At 41.7% G+C, this 18,334-nt stretch overlaps 1 protein-coding gene across 6 annotated transcripts in view; it reads left to right on the top strand.

Annotated features, from left to right (window-relative positions):
- LOC138268696 (glutamate decarboxylase 1-like) overlaps positions 1 to 18,334 on the top strand; it is a 1,137,623-nt gene that overhangs the window by 366,807 nt on the left and 752,482 nt on the right. The window contains exons 4-5 of one of the 6 annotated variants that reach the window (XM_069218622.1): positions 3,884 to 3,962; positions 4,428 to 4,610. The exons of 3 other annotated variants lie outside the window; for them this stretch is intronic. The gene's annotated coding sequence lies outside the window, so the exon portion shown is untranslated. The remainder of the gene's footprint in view (positions 1 to 3,883; positions 3,963 to 4,427; positions 4,611 to 18,334) is intronic. 2 more of the 6 variants (XM_069218640.1, XM_069218631.1) reach the window with 2 other exon arrangements.

Here is an 18,334-nt window from a genome sequence, read left to right on the forward strand (position 1 = left end):
TCTCATTGACGCAAGGTGGTTTCACACATCCAAAAAATGCTTTTAACTCCAATATTTTGATGCTAGACAAGTCTAGCATCAAAATATAAATATTGAGTTAAGTTTGCGCTGAATTAACGTAAACAAATGACGCTAATTCAGCGCAAAGAAAGTATAAATATGCCCCTTAATTCGATAACAGGGTCACTATCAGGGTCATCCATTGAACCCGTGGGATTATAGGATGGGGAGCCTCTGTGGCAGATAGTGGGGATAAGGAGAGGTGGCGTTCAGCCAGGGCAATCTCTGTGGAGGCAGGGGGTGGGGTGGAAGTTGAGGGGCATGCTTGAACCTTACGTTTACCTATCTTAGAAGTTTTAAAAGAAACAAAAACACTCACAGTTAAAGTGCCAGGAGGCGAATCCTTACAAATTACTTTCACCCAGGACCAGAGAAGTGGGCCTGGTCCAGCCTCGTTCAGACCTGGCCGCGGTTCAGCGCGGCTGATTTAAAGCACATCCAGGCGTGCAAACAAGTCAGGCCTCCACCCCGGGTTTTGACGTAGGTTGGAATACCTCTCCACCCCTGCGCCGCAGTTCGGGCATCTGAGTTAAAACGCCTCCAGGCGTGCAAGCAAGTCAGACCTCCACCGCTGGTGTTGACGGGGTTGGAGTGAGTCTCAATGTAGCCTTTCTCCTTTCTTCTTGGTTTACTTGCTGGTAAGGCCCACTGCCTCGTGACTTGTCTCTTAGGTAAGGATATTCCTTCTGGCTCTGACAGGCACAGACTGGACTGCCCTTCACTCTGTGTGCGTCCCACGGGACTCAAGTTGCCCTTAAATGCGCTGGTCACAGGGGCGGACAATTTTGGAGGGCTTCTTCTAGCCCCGTAGAATCATGGGACAGGTAATCCCTCAAATGCCAGCAATGTTGCAGCTCATGTGTTGGTAAATAGTGAGTATCCATAGTTCTTTACATTTTCAATCCTGGCTTCAACCTTCAACCTCTCACCCAGCTTTACTTTTTCAGCGACCAGTGCACATGGATTTGAATTCTATCAAGGGCACCTTGACCTTTCATCCTTCAGGGACCAATAAAATGGTTAAAGTTACAGAACATTTGCAGTTCTGCAAAACTTTAAATTATCCTGTAGCCTGTGTTACATAGAGCACAAATTATATATTTGTTAAAATAAATTGGTTTCAAGAAATTTTATTGTTACAAAGTTTTACGTACTAGAACACCTGTAAATAAAAGTCTCAAAAGAACAGAAAGGCATCAGTTAGGTTGCTTTTTTAGGGTCTGTCCCTGGTGTAATCTTTCTGTGGGCTTTTATTCACTCCTGTGTCATGCCCGTCACTTTCATTGGTTCGTGGGCTTGCCTTTTAAAATTCGCTTGATTTCATTAGTGAAAGGCATGCCCACGTCATGCCTTTTTTGGTGTTTAGCCCTCCTCGAGCGCACCGGCCAACTACTGGAAACATACGAGGCTCCATGTTTTCCGTATGGTCTCTGGACTACTTTTTCTTTTAATTTCCTACACAGCGCGATCTCACTGGGCAGTAGTCGAGCTCTTTGCATGACATCGACCCTGTCAGATGGATAATTGCAATTTTGCCAGTTACATGGAAAATTGCACTTTTGCCGATACATTTGACAGCAAGCAAACTTCTGTTTTCTTTTGTGTGTTTCGGTCACGCTCAAGGCGGCCGTCGGCTTGCTTAAGTGAAACTGCTTTGCTTTTCATTTTCAGTTTATATGGCAAGAAAAGTTCGGTTAGGTGTTTACACTTGCTACGGCCTCTGATCACATTCATTCTTGCTTCATTCAGCAGATATATATGCCAGGTGAGTGTGGGAAGCCAGGAAAGAAAGAATCAGGAAAAGACAGCCTGTCAACACCCCAAGCCTCTTCTAATGATGACAGTGCAGCAGGCAGAGGTGAAGCAGATACTTAGGATCGAGATTGACTTTTAACAAATTAGCCAACGCTGATACTATACGAAGTCAAGCAAGAATGTGGATCTGATAAATAAGGCACAGCAGATAGATAAAGCTAGAAGCTACAAATCGTATGGGGGCCTACACTTTTTTGTGTAAACTTTAGCAGTGTACTGCTACACGCAATACAGCTGTTGTCTTGTGAGTCTCTGCCATATGTTGAAAGAGGCCTTGAATTGGTCAGCACCATGTTTTGTTCTGATATTTGTTGAGTGATTGACAATAATGGTCAAATAAAAACAGCAGGTGCTGCAGGATGATAGGACAATGGAGCGAGGGCTGTAGGTTGTCCAGTGTGGTGCGACAAATGGAGGCCGACGGAGTGGTAACCTGGGCATTATTTTCAGCACCATTTTGCAAAGACTATAAAACATTTCACCATGCTGAAATAACGACTCCAATGTGATTTCTACATACACTACTGATATCGAACACATTTTCAGTTTGCTAAGGGGGATATTTTCATTCTTTCAGTTTGCCATTTTGAAGACACTTTAACACGAGTAGATTAAAGCATCTGATGAGATAATTGTAAGAAACGAGCCCCTGTCCTTTGTGTAATGCAACAATCTAGAAACTGCCTCAAAAGCCTGTGATGTGGGCTGATCCGAGGGTGCTAGTCCAGTGATTAATTTGTAAATAAAAACGTGCTGGTGCCCAAAGCCATCCTCTTAAACACGCAGCTGCAGTAATTAAATGTGTGAACACGGAGTACTGAAGCAGAGTGATCCTGAAGCCATCTCGGGCCTTTGCAATCCATTTAAACCCACTCCCTGCCCCTTCAGGTCACTCTTGCAGTTTTCTGCTTTCTCCCATTGTGACGCTTTTTCCTTTTTCTCTTCCTCCATCTTACCCATATGTGTATTTTGCTCTCAGTCAATGCTTGAGGCAGAACAATAAGCGTCGGCCTTCAAAAATAAGTGCTGGTGCTCCAAACAGGAAACAAGAAGCACAAATTAAGCACTGTGCTAGTCACACAATGGCGCTTGTCAGAGTGTGCCAGTGCTTCCCATATCCATCTCCCCACGCAGTGCCAGTGTCATGTAAACGTCAGGGTACATTGAAAATAGCAAAGGTACACTAATGTGTCTGTTCTAGCAGCGGTGGTGGAAAGGTCCTAGAGGGTGCCCTGTGTCATCTTCGAAGAAGTGCGTTAGTACTAAAGTTGAGTCACAAGATTGTCAGTATTGAACCCCGGTCAGCTGAAACAAATGAACTTCAATTAATTTTTCAAGTGACAGACTGAACTTTTTATCCCACAGCAATATTACTGAGCTGGAGTTATGCTTTCTAAACGTGCATGATGTAGAGTCCAGCTGGACTCATTCTAGTCTTTCTGCCAGCCACTCTGCTGAGGGCTGGTCTTACATATGTAACACACACCCACCCAACACAGGCGTCACCAGTCAGGTGACCCTGCCAATAAAAGGGTCCGGGCGCACGTGCCTGAGGCCAGTTCAGTACTACCCTTAAACCGTGTCTGCGTCCCTTTACTTACAAGCATGAGGGCCTAGGGCCCCACATTACATTCTCTTCCTCCTTCTCGGCCCCACATTACACATAGCAGAATAATTTTGCCAAAGTGGGCAGTAAGAGACCAGGCAGGAGTGAGAGCTGCTTATAGTGCCATCACCGACAGGAAGAGGATGTGAAACTGCAGGCAGTTTCAATTTTTTCACATCTGCCTCCCTCAACAAGCATTTGCAGAGCTACTAAGTCTTGCCTTTGAGACCTATTGGTTTTGACATTTTTTACATATACTGCACTGGATCCTTTATGCTGTGCCTCATAGCCAAAGAATAAAAAAAAGCATTTGACGCCCCTACTCTTGTCATTTTATGTGCACGCATACCACGCATGTGCGCACAGCTTCTCAACAGTTTTTTCTTTTTATTTCCTATGCAGCGCGATCTCGCTGGGCAGTAGTCGAGTGCTTTGCATGACATCGACCCTGTCATACGGATAATTGCAGATACGTTTGACAGTGAGCAAACTTCTATTTCCTTTTATGTGCTCCTTCACGCTCATGGCATAGCACTTTGAATCGACTCGCTTATGTAAAGCTGTATTACTTTTCATTTTCAATTTATGTGACAAGAAAAGTCGAGTTAGGACTTTACAACGCTAATCGCTCTAAGTCGAACAAATGTGAGACCAATTGCATTGCAAATGCTTGTTTAAAATTGACGCACTTGACAAGTATCCTAATTATGTTGTGTTGTGCAGTAATGGTTACCATTTAGAATTAGTTAAGGCTTCAAAAGCACCTTAATTGATGCATTTCAAAATCTTTTGAGATCTATCTTTTTTAAGTGTTGTGGGTTGTAGTGCACTCCATGGTACCCTTAACCCCTGCTTAAAACTTTGTGTTAAGTGAACTTAAGTAGTTAAAGCCAATGATTATATTTGACCCTGTTAGTTCTGAAATGTACGTTAACTTCTTTAACAGCACAAATCAGAATTACAAGCTTTAAGGGAAGCACCACAACCCCAACATTTTTCCCAGGTAAATGTTGGCAGGCACCAGTCCAAAGACCTCCTTACCTTCAGGAAACTTCTAAAGACCTGGCTGTTTGAGCAGTAGCAGCACCTTCTCGCCCCTCCCATCCTTAGCACCTTGAGACCCTCATGGGTGAGTAGAGCACTTTACAAATTCCTGATTGATTGATAGGTCCTGCAAAAAAGTTCCCCAGAAAAATCTTCACGGTTGACTAAATGCCCTGTCAATACCAGGACACGCAGACGTGGTGCAAAGAGCACAAAATCTACTTTTTGTTTGTCATACTCTTTGTTTTGAATTAATCTGCATTTGCCTATGTAATTGTACATTAATTAGAGCAAACACACATTCCTTTATGTTCAGCTTGGCATATAAAATACAGAGTGCACTGTATTGTGCCCTGAATTCCTTCTTTGTGGACGAGTAGCAAGTTATTCTCTTACTCTCTAGGTTGTCCTTCGTTGGAAAATTCTTTGTTTACAATGTGACCTTAATGGAAATATTACTGGTTTCAGCCCTGGGGACTCCTAGAATGCCTCTTTTGTGAAGCAGCTTATATGTATGAGAAATGAAACAAAGATCGAGCCATATTTTTGCTGTTTATTGATACCATTATTGCACTTGTACCACAGGAGGAAACATTTTGGTGTGAAACATGATAACAAGAAAGTTGCTATAATGTGCAGAAACATTGCAGAGGCACCTAATCTTGGACGGATCAAAGAGGAGTGAAAAATGGGAATACATGCCACCAGCATAAAGGTGACTGTAACAGCTTTTTGTGATAGTTTTGATCTGGTACTGCCCTGCAAGGGAGTGTCACCTGTTAGGGATTAGCCACGTCTTTCCTGCAATCCTGAATCAGAGCTGATTCTTATCTTTTCTGCGACTGAGTTTCAAAATGTTGTTTTGTGGACAGAGAAGGAATTTCATCAGTGTGCATCTTCTGAAGGGCAGGGTGGTCAGCTTCGAAACCATCATTGTAGTTTTATGAATCTTCATTTAGATTTCCCTATGGGTAATGAAAAATGCTTTGAAAGAGGAGTGTCTGACCAAGTATTTGGAGAGGAGTAGACTCCTAAATATAGGTGAAATAATTGCCTTGCTGCAGCTTTTTTGTGCTCTTATGAGTGGGTAGAGTGCTGTATCCATTTTCTGTCTAGGAGTATATTGGTTTCATAGTAGTAGTTTCAAGTGGTTGATTAGTATTCATTGATTCATCCCATTCTGGAAATGGCCTGTTTCAGATCATTGTAATTCCACCTGGTTTTCCAGCCTCGGGATTATCTGGGTGTCTTTTGTATGGCTATAATAGTTTAGGTTGAAGGACTTGATGAGATCTAACAGTGGGCTGAGTTAAGCGACCAGGAGGAATGGCAAGATCATGAAACTTGCAGCATTCCAAATTTAAAGCACAATAACTTCAGTGAGTACAATGGGTCTGAGATGATGCTTTATCAGTCAGAAAGGTAGGAGATGGCTCAGTCTAAAATGATTACGTGCGTGCCAAGATCCCCAATCCCCTATAGTATTGTGGGTAAGTAGACTAAATCTAAATCAAAAGTGCCAGACAGGCCTAGAGGCAACTCCATACCTATCAGGTATGATTTTATTATTAATGTGTGGGTTTATTTTGAGTCGCCAGCAGGTCAGAAACCACTGTGAAACTAGGAGGTTGTTTCCTTCCAGGAAATTGGAGATTTGAGTGAAACATCTCTTTCGTTCATTTTGCACAGGCGTTCTCTCCTGGAGATTGATCAGCAGTTGGCTAAATCAACTAGATCAAAGATCTTTTTTATGACTGGCTTAGTGTAGGAGGTATTGAAGGGAAGATGGCTGAGTTTAGCAGTTGTTGGTAATGGTTGATGCCTACATAGGTGTGTTAGTGGAACGTTTGGTGTCCTCTAAAGGTGCACAAGTGTCTGCTGAGGAGCTATCCAGGTAGCTTGTATTAAGCAGGTCCTAACATTGAGTGTGGAAGTGTATCTTAAGCACTGGCACAATCTGTTGTTCACAGATTGTCTTGTGCTTTGTGGATTGAGGATGGATGTTAAAGGGTGACATATATCATCTGAGGCACTGTCCAAGACATCAGTTATCATGACAATATGGTCTGCACGCACAGTCCTTGGGGTAGTGTAATCTTGATATTTGTGAAGTCCGGGCAGTGGACTTTGTAGAGGATGATGCAACGTCCTGTCTATGGGTATCGTTCTTTGGAGCTCCACTAGAAGTCATGGTCATTTTACTTTTTTCAACAGCCAATTTGACGTTCCTTGTGTGATGCTGGAAGCAGAGCTTATCATTACAGTCATTTGACGTCCTCAATTAATGTTCCAAACTTCTGTTTCCTTTCTCCTACATTGTTACATATGTATTGAGTCATGGTGTCTTTGCTCTGTGGTTTGAAAATAAGAAGGTAATGAGTTATTTCTGTAGGATGCCTCTGGATAGCCTACTCTACTTGTATGCAGTGGCAATGCCAAGGCTGCAGTGGGGGGAGAATTGAGAGTGATGAGGCTGAACGTGTTCCAATGTCTGCAGAAGGCATTCTTTCTCTAATGAAACTGACATTGTGATAATGATGATCCGGTTAATTTTAAGGAAGATGATGTCTCTCCAGATGACAAGAATATTTCATGTCCAGTTAGAGTCCTGGCGGGGTAACAATCATGCCCTGAGTTTGTACAGCTCAATGTGTCATTTTTGAGATAACGTGGAAGCCGGTGAATTTTTAGTTTGACAGGAGGATTCTTGTTAGATTGAGTTTTAGTTATAGATACTAGATGCTCAAGTTTTTCAGAAGTTTTTGTAAGATTCAGTCACACAGAGGGAGTTTGCCTATGCATGTCAAGTAGTTTGGTGTAGGCTTCTATATCAGTAGGAATGCGAAGGAGAGGGCAGGGGTAGGTGAGCGCCGAATGGGAAGAAATTCACATTCAGTAGCAGCAATCTCTTGGAAACCATAAAAAGGGCTCCTGGATCAAAGGAACACCTTAGCACTATACTTATTGTCGAAGGCACTCTACAAATACTGATAATATAATATTTCATGCTTATTGGATAAAAGCTGGTTGTAGATCTGGGATGCCCTCACGCTAAGCCTAGAGTTTCACTGTGAAGTTTGTCACTTGGGCCATCCCACTGATGAACTTCACTGCAAAATCCTCCTGCCTTTAGACATTGTTGTGGGTCTTTAACTTCATATTTAAGTGTATATGCTCTAGTAAGATGCACCTCCTAGTTCTGCAACCAACCTCAAGACTATTTCATTGACCAATTCAGTCTCTAGAGCTTTTCTAAAGACTTTATTACAGCAACATTATAATGACTGATCATTTCTTGTAAGCTTAAAGGTATTAATGTGGCCTACCTGAATCATTAATCATTGTCCTTGGTGACTGTTGACATCAGAACTTTTGATTGGAACTCTTCCAAAGTTTTTTTTCAGAGGGTTTTGAAACATGCATTTTATAAATCAACTGCCAATGTTAATTCACTGTGCTACTAATCAAATAATTGTATTTTGATTAAGATTTTTGTTTTTTTAATTCTGTGGGTGTATCCTACTTTGAAACTGAACTAACAAATGAATGCACCAAAATTAACTGCAGATTTAGCTGGTTGCTTGGTCAATCTATTTTAGGGTGCCTCAAATGTATTCTTAGTTTTTGCATTAATGTACTAATGCCGGAGAGGTGATGGACACAATAGAGTGCACCAAGCGCTACATGTATAGCTGCCATAGTACCTCTATTTTCTGAAATACAGGCAGATTATATGCTTGTGTAAACCTCGGGGAAATCTGATGCAGTTTTGAGAATCTTGTAATTTAGGGCTTTTAAAAACATATTATAACAGTGCCAAAAATGAACTTTGTAAATACACCATTCCACCTATGAAATCCTTGCTGTGTGACAGTGGAACATGGAAAAGCAGTCCAGGTAGGTGGAGGATGATAGTGATAGAAGTGCAAAAAAGATGACTTATGTCTGTTCAATTAATACTATGAATTACTCCTTAATTTCCCACCCTGCAGCTGTGCATAAGCTAACATGAGACTAATGGGAGAGGCAAAGGGGAAGTGAGAAACATACAGAAAAAAGACTGGGGCAGAAATAGAGTGAAAAGAAAAAGGGCGATAGAAATAGAGGCATAGAAGAAAAGAAAAAAGAGACCAAGAGAAAGAGCAAGATAAACCCAATAGTGCTTTAAAGTAAAGAACAGGTTACTACAAGTGTGCAAAGGGACTTTGTACAATATGTTGCTTATTTTTATACTTCTTTGTACCAGCATAAAGCTGCCTCAAAGAACTGAGAGGGGGCATGAAAAAAGCATGTCAGATGGAAGGTAGGACACAACGCTGAGGAGATGAAGAAGAATCCTTGTGAACAGCGTGGGTTATCCTCAGGACATTGATATCTCACACGGTCTTTAACAGTGTTTTACAAGTAGCCTACCATAGGCATAGACGCAAAAGGAAGTGAGCATGGGAAAAAAGAGAGTTGAAGAGTGAAGGAGGGATCAGGAGAGAAGAAGGTGTATTTTCAGAGTGAAGGATGACAGTGAGAGAACTAGACATAGCATAGAGTTAGAAATAACGGTAGACTATTTAAGAGATTCTACGGCAGGCCAAGAAGAGCCCCTGGTAAGCAAGAAGTGCCCACCCACTTTGTAGTGCCTCAAGGCAGGCCTTGTATGAGACTTCCTGTAATAGTTACCTTTAGCTGAGGAGACAGCATGATGGAATACAGAAGGGAGGGATGAGCTTCTTTGAGGACCGAGGGCAACTCGAAAGAGAGACTTCCAGCAAAGGTTTATGGGGGAGAAGGCTAGGTTAGCACGAATGGTCATGCTTAAAATAGACAATACTAAGTGCAAATATTTTCTGCCTTTGGAATTATTGCTTCCTGCTCAGTTACGTCAATACTTTACCTCTGAAAATCGAATGAGGTTGTGATTAGGTTTTCAGGACCTATCAATTGTGCCTATTTCCTGCCTGCCACATGGTAGAGTCTAGATTGTCTGTCAAGAAGTCTTTTTCTCATACTATGATTATTCCTATTTGTCCAAAACCATTTTTCAAGCCTTCTGATAGAGCCCCAGCACTCTTGTTTGAAGACAGTCTCCATCCATCCATCCAGTATTCTTTCTGGGATTACTTTGTCAAGGTTCTACTGAACTTCTACTTTAAGAAGTCTTATTTTGCGCACCCCTTGCTTCACACAAGAATTCAATTAAACTATGCAAACAGTGTTATCAGTTAACACATTTAGTCATTCTTCAGGCACTGTTGTGTATTACTGATTAATAGTCTGTCTTACTTGTGTTCAAGGGTGTGTTGCAGGGTTGGGCACAAGTCCTGAAGTGCATGGCATTCATGCACTAAAACGGCAACAGTAATTGAACTGGCATCACAGTTTGATCTCTTGACCCATGTTTAGCTCTACAACACCCAATTATTTACTGCCCAGCGACTTGCTGGGGGACACTGGAATGTAGTTTAAAGAAAATAAACAGTTTTTTTAGAACTGTGCTTACTTTCTGCACTGCCACTGAGAGAAGGGGTACCAAGTTCAGTGTGATAGGTACCAAATATAAAACTACAGTAACAGCTCTTACCCTTTGCAATTCGAACCTGGCATGCATGTGTGATGTGGGAATATCATAGATAATCATGCTTGTGTGCTCATTATTTATCATTAATGCATGTTATTAAAGCAAATATTAGCAAACATGGGTTGATTTTCTGGCAAAATTGCTATTCTCGCATTTCAAAACATAGCATATTTGGTGTAAGTTGTCACAAAATACCACATAATATCTATTTCATATTCTGTGTGCTATAGGGCTTGGACATAAGGCGGCTTTCCCCAGACAGCAGCAGTCATCTACTACACTAACATAATATTCTGCAGCTAACATAAAAGTACTGAGTGCAGGTAAATGAAATGGAAACAGGACAAGAACTAAAGAAATGTGCAACAAAAGTGTTTCACAACCTACTAGGCTGATGCAGCTGGCCCAGTGTGTCTGGATTGTGCTGTTTACCACATATAGTTACGTAAAATAGAACTTGTTCCAGGTCTCCTAGCCCATTGTGTATTAAAACAGAATATTTGTGTTAGAAATTGGGTCACTGGTTGGCAGAGGTATACACCCTGTCCAAGTAGGGACCCAAATCTTATTCAGGGTAAGTCAGTTACACTCACTAATTTAATAACATATTTCCACCCCCAGCAGCTTGGCACAGAGCAGTCAGGCTTAACTTAAGAGGCGATGTGTAAAGTTTTTGTGCAACACTTAATTATGGAAATACAGTGAAAGACACCACTAAAAATACTCCACACCAATCTTTTTTTTAAATATTAAGGTCCCCATTATGATATTGGCGGTAAAAACCGCCTACCGCTGCAGCAACGGCTGCCAAAAGACCGTCGCTGTGGCTACCAGCCATTTGCCATATCATGACCACAGCCGGATTTCCGCCAGAAGGATGGCGGAAATCTGGTTGTGGCCATGCCAGCGTATGGCGGTACGGTGGCACTGCTGCTACCAGGAGCGCCATGCCAATAGACCACCGCCAGTCATATTATGAGAAATAATATGGCCTGGCAGTGTTCTGCTGGTGGATGCTGCTGCTGGCAGCAGCACCCCGCCAATCTCCTGCCGGAGGACCCCCTAAACATAGGTAAGTGGGTGCTTCGACATGGGAGGGGTGTGTTGTGTGGGTGTGTGTGTGAATGTGCGTGCATGCATGTATGCGGGTGTGTGTTCCATGTCGTATGTGTGTGCATGTATGGATGTGTGAGTGCGTGTAAGTTGTGTTCTGTGAATGCGTGTCTGCGTGTATGTATGAAAGTGTGTGTGTATGAATGGGTGTATGCATGCAAGGATGAATGTGGGAATGGGTGTGTGTATGCGTGTGTGAAGGGAGGGGTGTGAATGAAGGGGGGAGGGTTTGGAAAGGAAGGGGTGGTGGGGGGATATATGGGGAGTGTTGAGGGTGGGACAGACCTCTATCAGTGACAGGGAAGGGATTCCCTGTCACTGATAGTGCCTACCACCATGGTTTTCGTGGTAGCACTATACTTATTGTCGAAGGCACTCTAGAAATACTGATAATATAATATTTCATGCTTATTGGATAAAAGCTGGTTGTAGATCTGGGATGCCCTCACGCTAAGGCTAGGGTTTCACTGTGAAGTTTGTCACTTGGGCCATCCCACTGATAAACTTCACTGCAAAATCCTCCTGCCTTTAGACATTGTTGTGGGTCTTTAATTTCATATTTAAGTGTATATGCTCTAGTAAGATGCACCTCCTAGTTCTGCAACCAACCTCAAGACTATTTCATTGACCAATTCAGTCTCTAGAGCTTTTCTAAAGACTTTATTACAGCAACATTATAATGACTGATCATTTCTTGTAAGCTTAAAGGTATTAATGTGGCCTACCTGAATCATTAATCATTGTCCTTGGTGTCTGTTGACATCAGAACTTTTGATTGGAACTCTTCAAAAGTTTTTTGTTCAGAGGGTTTTGAAACATGCATTGTATAAATCAACTACCAATGTTAATTCACTGTGCTACTAATCAAATAATTGTATTTTGATTAAGATTTTTGTTTTGTAAATTCTGTGGGTATATCCTACTTTGAAACTGAACTAACAAATGAATGCACCAAAATTAACTAGAGATTTAGCTGGTTGCTTGGTCAATCTATTTTAGGGTGCCTCAAATGTATTCTTAGTTTTTGTATTAATGTACTAATGCCGGAGAGGTGATGGACACAATAGAGTGCACCAAGCGCTACATGTATAGCTGCCATAGTACCTCTATTTTCTGAAATGCAGGCAGATTATATGTTTGTGTAAACCTCGGTGAAATCTGATGCAGTTTTGAGAATCTTGTAATTTAGGGCTTTTAAAAACATATTATAACAGTGCCAAAAATTAACTTTGTAAATACACCATTCCACCTATGAAATCCTTGCTGTGTGACAGTGGAACATGGAAAAGCAGTCCAGGTAGGTGGAGAATGATAGTGATAGAAGTGCAAAAAAGATGACTTATGTCTGTTCAATAATTACTATGAATTACTCCTTAGTTTCCCACCCTGCAGCTGTGCATAAGCTAACATGAGACTAATGGGAGAGGCAAAGGGGAAGTGAGAAACATACAGAAAAAAGACTGGGGCAGAAATAGAGTGAAAAGAAAAAGGGCGATAGAAATAGAGGCATAGAAGAAAAGAAAAAAGAGACCCAGAGAAAGAGCAAGATAAACCCAATAGTGCTTTAAAGTAAAGAACAGGTTACTACAAGTGTGCAAAGGGACTTTGAACAATATGTTGCTTATTTTTATACTTCTTTGTGCCAGCATAAAGCTGCATCAAAGAACTGAGAGGGGGCATGAAAAAAGCATGTCGGATGGAAGGTAGGACACAAGGCTGAGGAGATGAAGAAGAATCCTTGTGAACAGCGTCAGGACATTGATATCTCACACGGTGTTTAACAGTGTTTTACAAGTAGCCTACCATAGGCATAGACGCAAAAGGAAGTGAGCATGGGAAAAAAAGAGAGATGAAGAGTGAAGGAGGGATCAGGAGAGAAGAAGGTGTATTTTCAGAGTGAAGGATGACAGTGAGAGAAATAGGCATGTCATAGAGTTAGAAATAACGGTAGACTATTCAAGAGATTCTACGGCAGGCCAAGAAGAGCCCCTGGTAAGCAAGAAGTGCCCACCCACTTTGTAGTGCCTCAAGGCAGGCCTTGTATGAGACTTCCTGTAATAGTTACCTTTAGCTGAGGAGACAGCATGGTGGGAGAAGGGAGCAGAAGGGAGGGATGAGCTTCTTTGAGGACCGAGGCCAACTTGAAAGAGAGACTTTCAGCAAAGGTTTATGGGGGAGAAGGCTAGGTTAGCACGAATGGTCATGCTTAAAATAGACAATAGTAAGTGCAAATATTTTCTGCCTTTGGAATAATTGCTTCCTGCTCAGTTACGCCAATACTTTACCTCTGAAAATCGAATGAGGTTGTGATTAGGTTTTCAGGACCTATCAATTGTGCCTATTTCCTGCCTGCCACATGGTAGAGTCTAGATTGTCTGTCAAGAAGTCTTTTTCTCATACTATGATTATTCCTATTTGTCCAAAACCATTTTTCAAGCCTTCTGATAGAGCCCCAGCACTCTTGTTTGAAGACAGTCTCCATCCATCCATCCAGTATTCTTTCTGGGATTACTTTGTCAAGGTTCTACTGAACTTCTACTTTAAGAAGTCTTATTTCGCGCACCCCTTGCTTCACACAAGAATTCAATTAAACTATGCAAACAGTGTTATCAGTTAACACATTTAGTCATTCTTCAGGCACTGTTGTGTAATATTTTTATGAATGGTTTACTGATTAATAGTCTGTCTTACTTGTGTTCAAGGGTGTGTTGCAGGGTTGGGCACAAGTCCTGAAGTGCATGGCATTCATGCACTAAAACGGCAACAGTAATTGAACTGGCATCACAGTTTGATCTCTTGACCCATGTTTAGCTCTACAACACCTAATTATTTACTGCCCAGCGACTTGCTGGGGGACACTGGAATGTAGTTTAAAGAAAATAAACAGTTTTTTTAGAACTGTGCTTACTTTCTGCACTGCCACTGAGAGAAGGGGTACCAAGTTCAGTGTGATAGGTACCAAATATAAAACTACAGTAACAGCTCTTACCCTTTGCAATTCGAACCTGGCATGCATGTGTGATGTGGGAATATCATAGATAATCATGCTTGTGTGCTCATTATTTATCATTAATGCATGTTATTAAAGCAAATATTAGCAAACATGGGTTGATTTTCTGGCAAAATTGCTATTCTCGCATTTCAAAACATAGCATATTTGGTGTAAGTTGTCACAAAGTACCACAGAATATCTATTTCATATTCTGTGTGCTATAGGGCTTGGACATAAGGCGGCTTTCCCCAGACAGCAGCAGTCATCTACTACACTAACATAATATTCTGCAGCTAACATAAAAGTACTGAGTGCAGGTAAATGAAATGGAAACAGGACAAGAACTAAAGAAATGTGCAACAAAAGTGTTTCACAACCTACTAGGCTGATGCAGCAGGCCCAGTGTGTCTGGATTGTGCTGTTTACCACATATAGTTACGTAAAATAGAACTTGTTCCAGGTCTCCTAGCCCATTGTGTATTAAAACAGAATATTTGTGTTAGAAATTGGGTCACTGGTTGGCAGAGGTATACACCCTGTCCAAGTAGGGACCCAAATCTTATTCAGGGTAAGTCAGTTACACTCACTAATTTAATAACATATTTCCACCCCCAGCAGCTTGGCACAGAGCAGTCAGGCTTAACTTAAGAGGCGATGTGTAAAGTTTTTGTGCAACACTTAATTATGGAAATACAGTGAAAGACACCACTAAAAATACTCCACACCAATCTTTTTTTTAAATATTAAGGTCCCCATTATGATATTGGCGGTAAAAACCACCTACCGTTGCAGCAACGGCTGCCAAAAGACCGTCGCTGTGGCTACCAGCCATTTGCCATATCATGACCACAGCCGGATTTCCGCCAGAAGGATGGCGGAAATCTGGTTGTGGCCATGCCAGCGTATGGCGGTACGGTGGCACTGCTGCTACCAGGAGCGCCATGCCAATAGACCACCGCCAGTCATATTATGAGAAATAATATGGCCTGGCAGTGTTCTGCTGGTGGATGCTGCTGCTGGCAGCAGCACCCCGCCAATCTCCTGCCGGAGGACCCCCTAAACATAGGTAAGTGGGTGCTTCGACATGGGAGGGGTGTGTTGTGTGGGTGTGTGTGTGAATGTGCGTGCATGCATGTATGCGGGTGTGTGTTCCATGTCGTATGCGTGTGCATGTATGGATGTGTGAGTGCGTGTAAGTTGTGTTCTGTGAATGCGTGTCTGCGTGTATGTATGAAAGTGTGTGTGTATGAATGGGTGTATGCATGCAAGGATGAATGTGGGAATGGGTGTGTGTATGCGTGTGTGAAGGGAGGGGTGTGAATGAAGGGGGGAGGGTTTGGAAAGGAAGGGGTGGTGGGGGGATATATGGGGAGTGTTGAGGGTGGGACAGACCTCTATCAGTGACAGGGAAGGGATTCCCTGTCACTGATAGTGCCTACCACCATGGTTTTCGTGGTAGCACTATACTTATTGTCGAAGGCACTCTAGAAATACTGATAATATAATATTTCATGCTTATTGGATAAAAGCTGGTTGTAGATCTGGGATGCCCTCACGCTAAGGCTAGGGTTTCACTGTGAAGTTTGTCACTTGGGCCATCCCACTGATAAACTTCACTGCAAAATCCTCCTGCCTTTAGACATTGTTGTGGGTCTTTAATTTCATATTTAAGTGTATATGCTCTAGTAAGATGCACCTCCTAGTTCTGCAACCAACCTCAAGACTATTTCATTGACCAATTCAGTCTCTAGAGCTTTTCTAAAGACTTTATTACAGCAACATTATAATGACTGATCATTTCTTGTAAGCTTAAAGGTATTAATGTGGCCTACCTGAATCATTAATCATTGTCCTTGGTGTCTGTTGACATCAGAACGTTTGATTGGAACTCTTCAAAAGTTTTTTGTTCAGAGGGTTTTGAAACATGCATTGTATAAATCAACTACCAATGTTAATTCACTGTGCTACTAATCAAATAATTGTATTTTGATTAAGATTTTTGTTTTGTAAATTCTGTGGGTATATCCTACTTTGAAACTGAACTAACAAATGAATGCACCAAAATTAACTAGAGATTTAGCTGGTTGCTTGGTCAATCTATTTTAGGGTGCCTCAAATGTATTCTTAGTTTTTGTATTAATGTACTAACGCCGGAGAGGTGATGGACACAATAGAGTGCACCAAGTACCTCTATTTTCTGAAATGCAGGCAGATTATATGTTTGTGTAAACCTCGGTGAAATCTGATGCAGTTTTGAGAATCTTGTAATTTAGGGCTTTTAAAAACATATTATAACAGTGCCAAAAATTAACTTTGTAAATACACCATTCCACCTATGAAATCCTTGCGGTGTGACAGTGGAACATGGAAAAGCAGTCCAGGTAGGTGGAGAATGATAGTGATAGAAGTGCAAAAAAGATGACTTATGTCTGTTCAATAATTACTATGAATTACTCCTTAGTTTCCCACCCTGCAGCTGTGCATAAGCTAACATGAGACTAATGGGAGAGGCAAAGGGGAAGTGAGAAACATACAGAAAAAAGACTGGGGCAGAAATAGAGTGAAAAGAAAAAGGGCGATAGAAATAGAGGCATAGAAGAAAAGAAAAAAGAGACCCAGAGAAAGAGCAAGATACACCCAATAGTGCTTTAAAGTAAAGAACAGGTTACTACAAGTGTGCAAAGGGACTTTGAACAATATGTTGCTTATTTTTATACTTCTTTGTGCCAGCATAAAGCTGCATCAAAGAACTGAGAGGGGGCATGAAAAAAGCATGTCGGGTGGAAGGTAGGACACAAGGCTGAGGAGATGAAGAAGAATCCTTGTGAACAGCGTCAGGACATTGATATCTCACACGGTGTTTAACAGTGTTTTACAAGTAGCCTACCATAGGCATAGACGCAAAAGGAAGTGAGCATGGGAAAAAAAGAGAGATGAAGAGTGAAGGAGGGATCAGGAGAGAAGAAGGTGTATTTTCAGAGTGAAGGATGACAGTGAGAGAAATAGGCATGTCATAGAGTTAGAAATAACGGTAGACTATTCAAGAGATTCTACGGCAGGCCAAGAAGAGTCCCTGGTAAGCAAGAAGTGCCCACCCACTTTGTAGTGCCTCAAGGCAGGCCTTGTATGAGACTTCCTGTAATAGTTACCTTTAGCTGAGGAGACAGCATGGTGGGAGAAGGGAGCAGAAGGGAGGGATGAGCTTCTTTGAGGACCGAGGCCAACTTGAAAGAGAGACTTTCAGCAAAGGTTTATGGGGGAGAAGGCTAGGTTAGCACGAATGGTCATGCTTAAAATAGACAATAGTAAGTGCAAATATTTTCTGCCTTTGGAATAATTGCTTCCTGCTCAGTTACGCCAATACTTTACCTCTGAAAATCGAATGAGGTTGTGATTAGGTTTTCAGGACCTATCAATTGTGCCTATTTCCTGCCTGCCACATGGTAGAGTCTAGATTGTCTGTCAAGAAGTCTTTTTCTTATACTATGATTATTCCTATTTGTCCAAAACCTTTTTTCAAGCCTTCTGATAGAGCCCCAGCACTCTTGTTTGAAGACAGTCTCCATCCATCCAGTATTCTTTCTGGGATTACTTTGTCAAGGTTCTACTGAACTTCTACTTTAAGAAGTCTTATTTCGCGCACCCCTTGCTTCACACAAGAATTCAATTAAACTATGCAAACAGTGTTATCAGTTAACACATTTAGTCATTCTTCAGGCACTGTTGTGTATTACTGATTAATAGTCTGTCTTACTTGTGTTCAAGGGTGTGTTGCAGGGTTGGGCACAAGTCCTGAAGTGCATGGCATTCATGCACTAAAACGGCAACAGTAATTGAACTGGCATCACAGTTTGATCTCTTGACCCATGTTTAGCTCTACAACACCCAATTATTTACTGCCCAGCGACTTGCTGGGGGACACTGGAATGTAGTTTAAAGAAAATAAACAGTTTTTTTAGAACTGTGCTTACTTTCTGCACTGCCACTGAGAGAAGGGGTACCAAGTTCAGTGTGATAGGTACCAAATATAAAACTACAGTAACAGCTCTTACCCTTTGCAATTCGGACCTCACATGCATGTGTGATGTGGGAATATCATAGATAATCATGCTTGTGTGCTCATGCTTTATCG

Source organism: Pleurodeles waltl, chromosome 2_1 (assembly GCF_031143425.1).
Source record: "Pleurodeles waltl isolate 20211129_DDA chromosome 2_1, aPleWal1.hap1.20221129, whole genome shotgun sequence".
Classification (NCBI taxonomy): Eukaryota; Metazoa; Chordata; class Amphibia; order Caudata; family Salamandridae; genus Pleurodeles; species Pleurodeles waltl.